This window comes from Canis aureus, chromosome 1 (assembly GCF_053574225.1).
Source record: "Canis aureus isolate CA01 chromosome 1, VMU_Caureus_v.1.0, whole genome shotgun sequence".
Classification (NCBI taxonomy): Eukaryota; Metazoa; Chordata; class Mammalia; order Carnivora; family Canidae; genus Canis; species Canis aureus.
In genome coordinates this window covers 89,087,163-89,101,438 of record NC_135611.1, presented here as the reverse complement: position 1 = coordinate 89,101,438, position 14,276 = coordinate 89,087,163, and the positions used below count along the sequence as shown (strand labels likewise).

General features: G+C 43.6%; 1 protein-coding gene across 5 annotated transcripts in view; it reads left to right on the top strand.

The window, feature by feature from the left end:
- PIP5K1B (phosphatidylinositol-4-phosphate 5-kinase type 1 beta) overlaps positions 1–14,276 on the top strand; it is a 300,319-nt gene that overhangs the window by 264,184 nt on the left and 21,859 nt on the right. The gene's annotated exons all lie outside the window — the stretch shown is intronic.

Here is a 14,276-nt window from a genome sequence, read left to right as displayed (position 1 = left end):
CATATGCAACTCACTGAAGTTTTATCATGCTAAATATATTTGGAACTTAATATCCTACTTCTTGTTCCTACTTTGCATGTGTGATTACAAAGTATCCTCCTATAAAACTCTTGCTTTTATAATATATATTTAATAAAAATTATATCTTTAAGATCTATAATCTGATTTGATAGACTTACATAGTAAAATGATTACTGTGATCAAGCTAGCTAAATATCCATCCTCACATGGTAATTTTATTTGTTTGAGACCAAGAGCTTGGTTCTTCTTACTACATGTTAGCTTGTATGTTTCCTTCACTAGATATGGACTCTTGAAGATAGAAACTGTGTTTTGTGTCTCTTTGTTTCCGACTGGTTGGTTTGGTTTTGGGGAGGAGGGGTTGTTATATAATGCAGTATTGTTAACTAGTTCACTATACGTTATATCCTCAGGACTTGTTTATCTTATAGCAGGAAAGTTGTACCACTGTGTGTGTGTGTGTGTGTGTGTGTGTGTAGTGAGCAAATGGCCAGTATATACTAGGGTAGTATCAACTGAGGTCATCATGCTATACCCTTGATCTCTAGACTTACTCATCCCACATAACTGCAACTTTGTATTCTTTGACCAACACATCCCATCCCCCTGCCCTGATAACCACCATTCTATTTCTGTGTATCTGACTTTTTGATACTCCACATAGAAGTGAGATCATGAAGTATTTTTCTTTCAGTGTCTGTAAGCTAGTATTTCTTGAGCTATATTCTAGAACCACCTGCTTCAGAAACAAGTTGTTCAAAACGTCACTCCCAGGGCACCTGGGTGGTTCAGTTGGTTAAGTATCTGCCTTTAACTCAGGTCGTGGTCTCAGGGTCCTGGGATCAAGCCCTGCACTGAGCTTCTTGCCAAGCAGGAGGTCTGCACTCGCTCGCTCGCTCTCTCTCTCTCTCTCTCTCTCTCCCCCTTGCCCTGAAATAATCTTTTTTAATTATTATTATTTTAAGAAAGTCATTCCCTGGGTCTGTTGGCAATCCTAATGTACATTAAAGCTTGAGAATCACTGTTTAAGCAAGTGGGTAAGCTGACCTTGTTTTTAAAGCACCTAATTTGTTCTTTAAATCATAGGAAGGGTCTTGGACAAAAAGGTCACTATCTGAGATTAAAGCCAAGTCATGATTTGAAAACCAAAATAAGTCCTATTTGTTCTTCTCAGAGATGCCAGTGCTGTAAACTTCCCAGAGCATCCCAGCCAGGCACCTCCCATTCTTTCCCCACTGGTGTTCTTTTCAATTTGACTCCCCCTAAACTGCTTCTGTTTTGTTTGTTTGTTTGTTTGTTTGTTTGTTTTTCTGCTTCTGTTTTTAATGACTCAGGACAGGGTGTTGACCTGTCCGGCAGAGACAAGTAGTTTATGTGACATCTTCCGATTATTCAGATCAGAGCTTGTAATTAGTTTGGCATTGGCCTCACCACATCTAAGAAACTTCTTGTCATTCTGAACCTCCTTGAAGCCACCAGCCACACTGAAAATCAATTCTGCTTATGGGTTTCTGATCACCCTGAACAGTTAGAATTACAAATACATCTGTGAAAGCAAAGCTGCCTTGTAATTTGTTCTCATGTTATTTTTTTCCAACAGCTTCCGCAGACTTGATAGTAATTTGGACATTGACTAAATGATGTCACGCTTATGCTGACAGTGGTCATTTAAGCCCTCTGCATTTTTAGCATTCTGGTGTAAGGAGGACCCAAGTCCAGTCTGAAAGATAGGGCTCAAATATTATCTAATGATTTTTGGTAAATAATAAAGCCTCAATGAATGCCTTTTGGATTTGACTGAAAAGGGGCCTTACTTTTTCAAGTTAGAAATGTAGTGTTCAGGGATGCCTAGGTGGTTCAGGGGTTGAGCATCTGCCTTGAGCTCAGGGCGTGATCCCAGGGTCTTTGGATCAAGTCCTGCATCAGGCTCCCCACAGGGAGCCCGCTTCTCCCTCTGCCTGTGTCTCTGCCTCTGTGTGTCTCTCATGAATAAATAAAATCTTTAAAAAATAATAAAGTTCTTTTCTTAAAAAAATGTAGTATTCAGGGGATCCCTGGGTGGGTCAGCGGTTTAGCGCCTGCCTTCAGCCCGGGATGTGGTCCTGGGGTCCCTGGATCGAGTCCTGCATTGGGCTCCCTGCGTGGAGCCTGCTTCTCCCTCTGCCTGTGTCTCTGCCTCTCTCTCTCTCTCTCTCTCTCTGTCTCCCATTGATAAATAAATAAAATCTTTAAAAAATAAATTTAACATGTAGTATTCAGCAAAGAATAGGAATGGTACTTCTTTCAGGTCCGCAGAATACTAATTTCCTGAATGCTGGGGTGAGGTGACTGGTGTTACGGGCTAAGGTGGGGGAGAGTGAGCGCGAGCGAGCCAGCCCATTGGCCAAGGCAAGGTTTTCGTGGGAGCACCGATAGCTCCCACACAGGTTTGCTAGGATTGCTGTCCCAAAGTACCACACACTCATGTGGCCGGCACAGAAGCCTCTTGTCTCCCCCGCGTTGGAGGCCAGGAGCCCACCGTGTTGCTCATGTTGCCGCCTTCCCAAGCCTGTGAGGGAGAATCTATCTTGTTGCCTGGTGGTTTGCGGTCTTTGGCGTTCCTCAGCTTATAGAAGCATCACCCCCATCTGTGCCTTCACCCCCACGTGCTGTTCCCTGGGTGCACCCCGGGACCTCAGTCACACGGGATGAGAGCCCACCCTGCTGTGGTGCAAAGTCATCTGAAGTGACCCTATTCCCAAGTAGGGCTCTGTTCAGAGGTACTGGGGGTTTGGAGTTCAACACAATTCAACCTCTAACACAATCCCTCTGAAAAAAGCGTTGCTTTTCTGGATTTTTTTTTTCTCAATCCTTACAGCAAGTAAAGTCACAAAGTAGCTGAGCATCCGGCTGCCGACCACTGTCTGTGGGAGGGAGATCACTGAGGGGCAGTGTATCGTGCTGAGGTTGGAGAGGAGTTATCTCCTGGTCATTTTCTCTTAAACCCTTTTTGGTCCTGTCAGCTTACACAGCAAAAGGCATATCCATGTCAACCTATTGATTTCAGCATTTCCGATATGCTAACCCTGATCTCAAACTTCAGTTGTCTGGGGAAGCTGAGAGAGGGCCAGCAATCCAAGCTTCTGAAAGAATCCAAGCTTTTAGAAGCTGGAAGGACTTCATCAAAAGCAAAGCTCTGACATTTACAGGGAGGAAGCTGGAGCCCAGAGAAGTGAAATGGCTCACCCAGCTCCTTAGCCCCTGTGCGTCCCAACAGTGCACCTGAGTTGGTACCAGAACTCAGCCTCCCTGCCTCTTGTTCCAGCTCATTCTTCCACATACAGTATCCAGAGCACATACCGCACTGCTGCTCCCAGCTATGGAGGCCATGGGTCCACTGGGATTGACAAGACCCCAAGTTCCTATTGCCTTTGTGATGCTTTGCTGTAGCTTAAGAGTACAATCACCTTGGCTTTCAGCACATGCCACCCAGCTGGGGCTGTTTTGTGGGCTGCTTATATTAGAATTTGTTTTATCCCCCTGAGCCTTACCTCTGGGACCTACTTAAATATATTCTCTCTCAACTCCATGGATAAGCACTCTGGGAAGAGAATTAATTCTGATACTAAGGTCTGCTGATATGGACAGAAGACATGTTTTCCAAGAGATCCTAAGTATGATTGAGTGTTGTGTGTCTAAGAGAAATTATTTTGTCAAGGTTTTTGATTTTTTTTAATATTATATTGTAACGATATATATACTTATTTGCTTCTTTGTAGCATTTATATTTCTTCTACATTTTTCAAAGACTTTAAGTCAATGACCCAGCAATGCATGAACGATTTACCAACTTATGTTTTGCTTGTACCTACAAACAGTAGGCACTCAGTATACATTTGGACAAATGACAGTTTACTGAGTAAGGCACTAAGTATACATTTGGACGAATGACATAGTTTACTGAGTAAAAAAGTAGATACTATTTTTGATACTGGTAGTTCATTATTGAAATATAATTATATATTGAAATATAATTTACAGTCACATCCACAAATCTCAAGTGTGTAGTTCCACGAATTTTGACTGATGTGTACACGCAAGTACCATCACCCAGATCACAATAAAGAATATTCCCATAACACAAGAAAGCTCGGGGTCAGGACCCCCAAGGTCATGGACACCTTCTCCTTTCTTTTCTTCCAGAAGCTGAACAGTTTTAGCTTTCCCATGTTGTCTGTGATTCATCTCAAATTAATTTTTGTGCACAGGGTATCAGAGTTCCTCTGGCTATTCTTCAGTTTCTATATCTGCTGCTCCACTTAAGTCAGACAATCGAGACTTACATAGAGTAATAGACTGGTCCCTGCGAGATGGATCCATAGATCTCTTTTCTTTCATAATTGAACCATTGTTGTGGAGAGGATCTTAGAAATGCAGCAAAGAGCTCATTGTCTGCAGTAGTGGGATATTTGCAGGCAATGTGTGTAGGCCATGGCTCCAGTTATCAGCCTGGGTTAAATCCAGGTGCCACCATTTACTCCCGGTGGTTCGCCCAGTTAGCCTTAGTCCCCACATTACAAACAGATAGCAAGAGACCCAACCTAACAGGGTTATCGTTCCTGATTTGATGAAATCATGTGTGCAGTACAGTCATCACAGTACAAACATCACTCTCAACAACAACTGCTAGCTTTAAGCGTGTGTGTGGGAGGGCGTTGGAAAGGAAAATAAACCTCCTAGAGATGTGTGGTGGGAAAGGCCCCTGACCTTGAAGGAGGGTTCCTTTGCAGAAGAGGCTTCTCTCCAGAGCCCCCCTCCCCCCTACACACACACACACACACACACTCATTCCCCCCATTCTTCTGTGCAGCTCCTGTTGCTAGTGCTGGGAGCTCAGCTGGCCCTGCTCTGGGAGCCATCACCTCAGCTTCCTGTTCCCACCATGCCTGCCCCCAGCAGCACAGTGTTGGCTTCTGTCTTGACCTGCCGGGTCAGAGTGCTGCTCTGTGTGCTGTGTCTGCCATGGGCTTTATGTCTCGGGCGTTCACTTATGGGGGGAGAGCGTCAAGCTCCAGGCCAGCACCAGACCCCCGGGGCAGCCATCCACTGATTCCCAGGAGAGGGACTGCCACTCCGCCTGCCTCCAGTAGGAACCGGCCGCCTCCTCGTGTAAAACTAGCAGAAGGTGGAAAGCACAAGACAGCAGCAGAAACAGCCACAAGGCAGAAAGAAAGCAGCAGATCCCTCTGAAAGCCCCCACCCCGTGTGGCAGGGCAGGTTAGGAAGGTAGGTGGTGGAGCAGTCAGGCAGTGACCATGGCCCAGGGCTTCCCACTTCACTGGGGCCCCCCTGGGGCATCCAGCACACTTGCCTGTGCACTCAGCCCCTGAGCTCCCCATGAAAGAGACGCCCCATCCTGGCATAAGTGTGAGCTTTGTTGCATGCAGATGCTATCGGGGTTGCAAGTAGGAGCCCCAAACTCCAGAGTTCCACACCCTGTAGCTGCCTCAGCCCTCCCACCACTGCAGCCAGATCTGAGCCATGCTGGAATGAGCCTGCATCTCTAGGGCTCGACAAGTACTTGCAGCCTTTGAGAGAGACTAGGCTGCCCTGGTGGGTTTTGTCTACAGGGAGAGTTATCCCATCCGCTTTTCTTATCAGATAACGTTCTGGTAGCTGAACTTAAAATAGCGGAAAAGGAATTCTTTGTGAAATGTTACGATAAACCTGTCTGTGCAAGCAGATGTGATCCAAGCCCCACCCCACCACAAGAGAGGCAAGAGTCCCAGAGGTAAAAGTCATGGTACAGACAAGCATGACTCTGTCGGCATTCACTGTCATGTGCGTTATCTGACTTAGGTCTCTTGATGGCCCTAGATGGGCAGGGCAGGACCTGTCATTCCTATTTCTAGAGGAGGAAGCAGGAGCTCGGGGTCAAGACTTGCCCAGACTAGTCACTAATAATCAGAGGACAGGGCTCATGTTTAGGCCTCCTCCACCCTCAGTCTACACACTCTCTGGGTTTAAACCCCATGGCAGTCCATTTCTAAAGGGCAAAAAACCCCTAACACGAAGCAGCCTAACACGTGGTGAATTTAAGCAAAAAACAAAAAAAAAAAAAGATTCCACTTAATCTCATTGGGAACATTTTTCTTTGAGTGGCCCAGCAACCATGGCTTTGAATCCAGAGAGGGAAACAGAATGCTCACTCCCTGTTGGCCAGGCATTAACAATATTTACATAGTCATAAATTCTGTGCATCAGTTTTCTAATTTTAGAATCAATCCATGGACAAGGCAGGAAAAATGTGGTTGTAGCTACAAGATAGAATATAAATATTAACAGCCATGACAAAGTAGAGATTTTAAAAAAAAAAAGGTTAAGTGTATCTAATGCAAAGTGAGAGAGGAAAGCAGGGGGGCAAAGAAAGTAATACAGGAAAATAAAGATATCTAGTAGATGAAATAAAAAAAGGTTAGGTGTACTATTCAGTTACAAACTAAACATAAATAGCAAATGCTGGGGAGAAGCGGGGTATAGGAGAGGTTCACGTCCTCTGATGGAATCAATAAATGATGCTTTTAGGTTGAGAATACCTTTTATCCCCTGATTCATCAAAAGGTATGAAAGGAACCACCAGAAATGCTTAAAAAGAGAGAGAAAGAGAGAGAGATCTCTAAAGAAGCTGCCCCTGGAGTGGGGCTCGGGGGTCAGGAGGTTGTTGCTTTTCATCGTAAGTCAATTGCATCATGTGATATATTTTTATTACTTTGATAAAAGAACATCCAGACAATGAGAGGATAACTTTTAAAGACAAAAACTGTGGAGCGTACCATATGTCCCCTGAGCAAATGTTCCCTTGGGAATTAGCTCTAAAACATTCATTAGGTCTGCAAACAGAAATCAGAGTGTTCCAGGCCATAAAGCCATAGATGACTTTTCAACAGTCCAGCCAGGCTAATGCTCTCCAATGAAGCCAAACTAATGGTGTTACTAACGGAAAGGAACGTTTTTATAAGTGACAGAGATGCCTCTGTGTCATCGGGGAATCATTAACGTCTGCTCCCCGGGGGGAGCACTGCGAGGGATCTGAAATGCGCCCCCCCCCCCCCCCTGCCGAACAGCTCTTACCTAGGACAAGCTTGCCATGTGTGCAGAGCCCAGAGCAGCTGCAAAGTATTGGCAGCTCCTCTGATTGTACAAGGGAAGAACACGACTGGGTGGATTAACAGTTTCCTGAAAGCCTTGTTGCAAATTAGGCTCAATTAGCCCTCAGACAGTCTGAATTGAGGGAATCGTGGCAAAAGTTGATGGTGCAGAGCCCAGGCAGGCAGCCAGGCTCTTAAACCTAGTCACGTAACATTGCTTCTAGAAATGGATCTTCCCAAGCTGCAAGGCTAAGGAATGGCAGGCCCTCTGACAACCGTTGGGTTGTGAGGGCATTGCTCCCAAGAGAGATGCTCCCACTTATAGTGACCCCCTAAAAAGCAATCTGGAAAACTATCAAATTAGAAATTGATTCCAAATAGGCGTGTGCCCAAGAAACCCACGGTACAGGAAGAAATTAGGGCTAAATAGCAAGAATATCCGCCAACGTCAGAAGGGAAGACAAACGTGAAATTGATCAGTGGCTCAGACATTTAAGTGAAATTCCTTTTTAGAACCAATCTATACTATTTGAGGCATCTTCAAGGAAGGAGGAATTTGCTGCAGGCTATGGATGCATTTAGTTGGGTTGGATGGTTTATTCTTGCATTATCTCCCTATTCCTTTAACATTTACATTTCATTAATTTTTTTAAGTAGCAATGGACATTCACATACACATAGGCTCTTAATCACAAATACTTTTATGTTCTATGTGAGGCGCTTCTTGATTAGGAAAGAGACCGCTTTATCCTCCATGGTGTGTAGAACCTTTCCTCATCGCCTCGCTAAAAACATCACAGGATGTGAAAAAATGAATAATTTTCATTATCAGTTTCAGCAGATAACAAAACAAACCTGCAGGACTTGCAAAGCAAGTGACTAAAAAAAAAAAAAAAAAAAAAAGTTGTGCAACCGGTAGCTGACCATCCATTCCAGAGGCAGTTGGCATGTGATCTTTGCAGAGAGCTGTCAGGGGGGTGGGGGTGCACTGCAGTGGGACACTTCAGAGTGCCGGAGGGTGCCCCATGGAGTACAGGGGACCTACACGTGTCCCCTGGTGTCTGGCTCCTGCCTGACTCCACTGGCGGAGCAAGGAAGAGTTTGCTGTTTACAGATGATCCACACCACTCACTCACTCGTGTCTCTCCTCTGTGTTTTAAGAATTTATCCCATGGTCTGTCTGCCTTGATACTGTGTAAACTCCAGGAGGCGGAGATGATTTGAACCTGCTATATCCTAGTGCCTCGACCACAAGATTCATAAATGGGTGTGTGTTTGTGTTGTACGTTCATTACCCTCATCACTCCTGCATGTTTGGTGCTTTTCTCCTTTTATATGTAGGAAACGAGAGCTCGGGAGGGTTAAGAAAGTTAGCCAGTATCACACCGAGCTAAGAAGAGCCAGAATTCAAAGCTAAATCATCGAATTCCAAAGTTCATGCTCTATCCGCTCGGGTATCTGTTTCCCTAAAGTGCATTCTCTTTTAGGGGAGGGACCTGCCAGTTCTGTACTCTGATCTCACTGGGCACGCACCGAGTCAGGAGCACGGCAAACATAAAGACAGGTTCCTGGATTGGTTCTGTGGCTTTCAGTCCCCGCCAAGAGGTATTAATGTGGGGTTATCCTGAGTGCACTTACTGGGACTTCACCGTATACGCGCCTGAGGATTTAGAATTCTTTCATCTGTCATTTTAGTAATTAAAATGTTGGAAGCTTAAGTATTCTTGTTAAATATTATCCTCTTTTTATTGTGGTAACACACGCATGACATAAAACTTCCCATCTTAACCACTTTTAAGCATTCAGTTCAATAGTGTTACGTACACCCCCGTTATTGTGCAACCCACCCCCAGAACTCTTTTCCTCTGGCAGAATTGAAACTCTGTCCCCATGAAACGGCTCCTCATTCCCCGCGCCTCCCGCCCCCACCCACCACCATTCCCCTTTCTGCCTCTGCATTTGACTACTCTAGGTACCTCATTAAGGTGGAATTACACAGTATTTCTTTTTTTTTAAATGAAGGCGAATTAAGATTTTTTTTATTTATTTATTCATGAGAGACACAGGCAGAGGGAGAAGCAGGCTGCATGTGGGGGGGCCTGATGCGGGACTTGAACAGGGGACCCCAGGATCACGCCCTGGGCTGAAGGCAGATACCCAACCACTGAACCACCCAGGCGTCCCCATAGTATTTGTCTTTTAATAACTGCTTTATTTCACTCATGTTAATGGATGAATCTGTAGGACATTATACTATGTCAGAATTTGCTTCCTTTTGAAGAGGGAATAATATTGCATTATGTGTATATATCAATTTTGTTTGTCCATTCATTCATCAGTGGGCAATTGGGTTGCTTCCACCTGTTGGCTCCTGTGAATAATGGTGCTGTGAACATGGGTGTATTCATTTGCTAGGACTGCCATAACAAAATACCATAGACCAAGTGGCCTGAGCAAGAAAAGTTTATTTTCTCATGGTTCTGAGGCCTAGAAGTCCAAGATCAAGCTGGCAACAGGGTTGGTCTCTTAGGAGGCCTCTCTCCTTGGCTGGTCGATGGCTGTCATTGCCCCTCTGTCTTCATACACTGTGCATGCCTGTGCCCTAATCTTTTTAAGATTTTATTTATTTATAAGAAAGGGAGGAGCAGAGAGAGAGGATCAATCAGACTCCATGCCGAGCACAGAGCCCAGTGCAGGGATCAATCTCAGGACCCTGAGATCATGACCTGAGCTGAAACCAAGAGTCAGATACTCAACCAACTGAGCCACCCAGGTGCCCCTCCCTAATCTCCTCTTTGAAGGGCACCAGTCATACTGGATCAGAGACTAATGATCTTATTTAACCTTAATTACCTCATCTCCAAATAGACACACATTGTAAAGTACTGGGGGATAGGACTTCAAAGTATAAATGGGGAAAAAAAAAAAAGTATAAATGGGGGTTTAGAGGAGACACACCCTTTAGCCCATAATACTGGGTAAACAAATATCTCAGACTCTGTTCTTAGTTCTTTGGGGGTATATACCCAGAAATGGAATTGTTGGCTCACAGGGTAATTCTATTTTTAACTTTTTAAGGAAGAAAAATTATGTTTATTTATAAAGCATATTTTGCTTACTTTTCCCCAAACCTTCCTGGACATCTTTACTCTCCTCAAGCAAAGATCTGTGGGGTCATATCCAACACCATAAATTGCCTTTGTTTTTGCTGGATCCCAGGATTATTTTCAAGCTCCTAGGCACGTCTACCTATGCTACCGCAGTTTCAACAAGGGCAAATTTCTAAAATTTCAGCAGAGCTAGCCCTAGAAAAAGTGTTTAATTGGAAAACAAAGTTCAGATCCTAAACTCAATTGCAGTGTGACCCTGGCCAAGTACCTGCACCTCCCTGCCTGGTCCTCAGTTCCCTCAGCTGTGAAGTTAGAGGCATTGGGGTGACAAAAACTGGAGGGGTCAGTCAGAGATGATGTAAACAGAAGAGGCCAGAGAATGCTGGGTGCCCTGGATGGAGCTCCCATTACCTGGGTGCTGCACCACATCAGTTAGTCCTGAAATGTTGTAGAGGGTTCCTCAGGCTTCCACGGACCTGCATGCATGGTCTCTTCACCCCACAGCATGAAATCTCAGAGCCCAGTTCTTTCATGTTGCCAGGTCAACTAGTTTTTTTTTTTCCTCTGAGGAAAAAAATGTTTTTGAGTAACTGCCTTATTAATCAGGAATTTATTCAAAACAGCTCTAAAATTGATGTGACCTAAACTATTCCATCAGATTTGATATTTCTATTACTGTGCAGTGAGCAATTTTAAAATCATGACCCTTAGGTGCCTTGTGAAGCTCTTCACTTTATTAAGACATTTCACTTACTATAAAATTTCTCCATCTAAAGGAACAGTTTTGTGCCTTTAGTATATTCATAAAGTTGTATATTACTAGAAGCTAGTTTTAGAATGTTTTCAATATCCCAGAAATTCCACACCCAATAGCAGTCATTCCCCTATTCCCCCCCTCACCCCACCCTTGGCGACCACTCATCTGCCTCTCTCTAGATTTACCCCTGTTGTTGCACATATCAGTACTTCATTATTTCTTATTGCCAAGTAATATTCCATTGTGGGAATTATTTAATGTTCATCAACTGGTGGGCATTTGGGTTATTGACACTTTGGGACTATTCCAAAGAATGCGACTGGGAGCATTTGTATGCAAGTTTTGGTGTGGGCACCTGTCTTCCTTTTTCTCAAAGCTACATCCAGGAGTAGAATGGCTGGGTTGTGTGGTTTCCCGAAGCTGCTGCAACTTTCTCTACAGTCTCAGCAGCAGCGTGGGATGGCTTCAGTTTCTTTGCATCCTCTCCAGCTCTTGCTGTTGCCTGTCTTTATTATAGCCAGCTCAGTGGGTGTGAAGGGGTAGCTCACATAGTTTTTACTTGCGTTCTCCTCATGATTGATGTTTAGCATTTTTTCATACACTTATTGGCCATTTGTTCTTCTTTGGAGGAATGTCTGTGAAGATCCTTTACTTACTTTTTAACTGGGTGATTTGCCCTTTTATAATTATATGCAGGTTATATAAAGAACACTTATAAATAAGTCCCTATGAGCCTCATTTTCATCCCCCAACTGATGCTCAGATTATGCTAATATTCTATTTAGCTAATATGCTATATATTCTAATATGTGTGAAAACAGTACAAATAAAGTTTGATTTTATCAAATTTAACTAAGACTGAGGAAATCTGGTATTTCTGGTTTTCTGTAATCATAGTATTTTTTAGCTAAAATAATAAATGTACCTATTAAATCCCAAAGAATACCCTAAATTTTTTCTAAACTTTGCTGGCAGCTTACTCATAGTTACCAAAAGTAGAAGATTAATATTAAATTGAAAAATATCAATGGGTTTACTTCTAGGGGAGTGACTCTGGATACAATAGGATGGCAAAAAAAGGAAGATGACTTTAAGCTCTATTTTGCACTATTAAAAAATAAAAATGTATTAAGAAAAATTACTTCCAGGGTGCTGGCTGAGTCGAGCAGTACAGTATGCAACTCTTGATCTTGGGATCATGAATTCAAGCTCCACTTTGGGCAGAGAACTAACTTAAAGAAAAATCACTTCCAGAATATTCTGGGCTATATACCCTTAATCTTAAATATCACACCTGAAAACTCAAAAAGGGAGAAGCTTAGTTTTGAACTTCAAATAAATTCTATGATCGTAAAATAACCCAGAAGCCACTAGTTATTATTTAAAATTATATAAAAATAAAATAGGAACAAAAAAAAACAGGAATAAAAATCAGAGTCATACCACACCTATGTATTTCCTGACCACCTTGTTTCTAGCTCTGATGTTTAAGGAGATAAGTAATTCATCTTTCGTGGGTGACATTGTAGCAGTTGAAAAAGCAAAGGCCAATTAAAGCCCATCACATCATCATTACTTTTGACCCAGAAAAGAACTTGAGCAAGATCATTACCACACGGTGCTTCTCAGAGCAGCTTCCCTTGAAAGCGGATAGTTTACTAAACCAAGGAATCTGTAAAGGTTTACAGTATACATTCAGCAGCTCGACAGAGGCCACACTCCCCTTGCTCTTTCAAGTCCATCAGAACAGATTGTGTCCCACACTGTGTAACCCTGCTTAGGGTTTTGAAAACTAAGAGGATTTTTTTTTTCTTTTCTGTGTCCAGAATGTAAGAGAAAGCCCATTAAGGCAGACAGAGTACAGGGGCTCTGTACTCAGTACCCCTTCATTTCCATGTTCTCCCATAGACCCAGCCAAGAGGCCCCCAGGAGACTCCTCCCACCCCTTCTTCTTACTTGCCTAGTATTTTTGTAACTTTTTCATTATCTTTTATGATCAGGAAAAATACAAATGAACGTGATTTTTTAAGATTCATTCAATTCTGGTGATACTTTTTTTAATATTGAAAAGGTCAGGATTTCTATGTCACAGAGCTTCAACTAATGGGTTCATATGTACGGAAAGAGAGGTTTGTGTAGCCTAGGGAAGGGCAGTGGGTTACAGAGCCCTCACCAGTCTCCTGGGCAGCAACCAAACTCCAACAAGAAGCTCAAAGAATGGCTTCAGACCAGACTCCTCACAAGGGATGAGCTGGGCCCTGCAGGGGTGAGAGAGGGAGCAGTCTTCTACGCTCCTGCTCCCAGCCTTACCAGCTTGGCTCCACCTGGCTGATGGCCAGGACCCCTCTCACAGCTCTTGAGGCACCCATTCTCCCACCACTATTGGCAGATGTCACGTTCCTGCAAAACCTTCCCCTGGAAAATTTCCCAGGTTAAAGATATAACCTTGATTCCATTGGGGGGAAACCTGTGCATCCCTGAGCCCCTAGATGGATTCCCAATCTCAGTACTATCAGAATGGACCAATTACTTCAACAGTCGACACTAGTTCTTGTATTGTGACCAGACAAGGCGGTTTCCCCTCTTAAAGACTCTCGGGCACGACTGTCTACCTGCATTCCTTTGGTGGTGCTTGTCCTATTACCAAAATGACACCTAGGCTATCCTCACAAGCCCGTGATACGGTGCTCGGGGTCCACACAATTCCTTGTTACTCAGAGTGTAGGCCTTGATGCTTATTAACAATGAGAACCAACAGGCTCTGTTGCAGATCAGCTGCATCACATGTGGGGGTGTAGGGCCTAGGAAAGTGGGTTTTAACCAACCCTCTGAGGGATTCTGATGTGCATTTAGGTTTGAAAATCAAGGTTATAAGTGGACCTTTCATGCCAAAAAGGAAAAGAGAACAGTACAAAGAAAGAAATCAATACTGATCGGGCACAAGGTTATCTTTATAAACCAGCAGAGCCGGAGTACTCTAAGTGGAGAACCTAAGCAGCAGGAACAATCTATTCGAAGTCCAAGCTGGTCGGTGGGGCCTCTAGATTACAGCTGTCCACCCTCATGAGGCCGGGGACCCCACAAATCACTTCTTAGAAATACAAACAAGTGTCCCGTGCAGGGCAGTAAACAGAAAATAAACTGACCAAATTATTTAAACTCAAGGGAGCGTCTCTCCAGGTAGGACCGTATTGCCTTTGAATTCTGAAAATCATTTTTTTTTAAATCATTTTTTTTTTTATCCCAAAAAGCTTTCCCAGA